Source organism: Equus przewalskii, chromosome 2 (genome assembly GCF_037783145.1).
Source record: "Equus przewalskii isolate Varuska chromosome 2, EquPr2, whole genome shotgun sequence".
In the NCBI taxonomy this organism is placed as follows: domain Eukaryota; kingdom Metazoa; phylum Chordata; class Mammalia; order Perissodactyla; family Equidae; genus Equus; species Equus przewalskii.
Genome location: NC_091832.1, coordinates 60359353 through 60360682, shown reverse-complemented (window position 1 = coordinate 60360682; position 1330 = coordinate 60359353). Strand labels below are relative to the sequence as shown.

At 43.7% G+C, this 1330-nt stretch overlaps 1 long non-coding RNA gene across 1 annotated transcript; it reads right to left on the bottom strand.

The window, feature by feature from the left end:
* Positions 1-660: 660 nt before the first annotated feature.
* Positions 661-1330, bottom strand: LOC139081521 (uncharacterized). Its single transcript, XR_011536675.1, has 2 exons — positions 1193-1330; positions 661-970 (listed from the first exon to the last, which is right to left on the bottom strand). It is a non-coding gene; the product is annotated as an uncharacterized lncRNA (long non-coding RNA).

Below are 1330 nucleotides of genomic sequence, written 5' to 3'. Positions count from 1 at the left end.
ACTCCGATAAATCTGTCAATGATACTAATAGCAGCCAGTGGGTATTAACAACTTTTGCTATTTAAATTGCCCTGCTGCCGACAAGGCCAAGAGTGTGGACCCCAAATTTTACATTCGTATTTTTTTTAAAAGATTTTATTTTCCTTTTTCTCCCAAAGCCCCCCCAGTACATAGTTGTGTATTTTTAGTTGTGGGTCCTTCTAGTTGTGGTATGTGGAATGCCACCTCAGCATGGCCTGACGAGCGGTGCCATGTCCGTGCCCAGGATTATTTCGAAGCGGCGAAACCCTGGGCCACTGAAGCAGAGCACGCAACCTTAACCACTGGGCCGCAGGGCCGGCCCCTACATTCGTATTTTTTATTGTCTTTACATAAATGTAATTATACAATATATAATGAATATATAACATATAACAAATAGATAGTATAAAATATACTATATGATAAATATAATAATTATTACTATTATTATAAATTATTTTAAACATAGAGATAAGTGTATAAAAACAAACTCCAATATTACCACCCCCAGGATTTAATAGATGTTGATACTTTGTCATATTGACTTCAGATCTCTTTAAAGGAAAAAAAAATCATTACGTTTTTACCATGCTTTCCATCCCTACCCTCCCCAGAGGTAACTACTACTTTGAAGTTATGTTTATCATTTGCAATTACATTTTATACTTTTTCTACATCTGCACATATTCATAAATAACACACAGAATTGCATGCGCTTAAAGTTTTTCCGTAAACTGTATTGGAACGAGGGGGATGCCCGGTTATCCCACACATGTGCAGTGTCTGCAGACTTCAGTAGATGTCGCTAGCGTTCCAGCCATCGAGGAATACGGTTTTCGGTTCTCAGTGCAAGGTTTGGGATTTCCGGATGTTTTTACTCTCATTTGCAGTTTGAGACGGTCTACGTGCGAGATACAGGAGCTTTATTTTTCAAAATGGAAGAGCAGCACTGTAAGCAATGCTACCTCAGATTAGAGGGAAGGCTTGTGAGACCCGGGGTGTCGAGAAAGGCCCCGAGCAGAGGCAGGAGGTCTCGTTCTAGTCCTGATGCCTCAACTGACCAGCTGTGCCATGCTGGGCAGGCAGGCAGGCTCCCTCCCCGGGCCCCAGCGCCCCCCTCTGCAGAACAGAGACTTGGACACCTTCAGAGAGAGCAATCATTGCATCTCACCCGCCAGCTCTGGTCCTTTGACAGAGGATCCCTGGGGGCTCCTCTGGGCAGGAAAAGAAGAGTTTCCATAATCCACAAGTGATAGAGGGGAACTGGCAGCGTACAGGCCTGGTGTTTGCCATCCCAGAGGCAATCTCC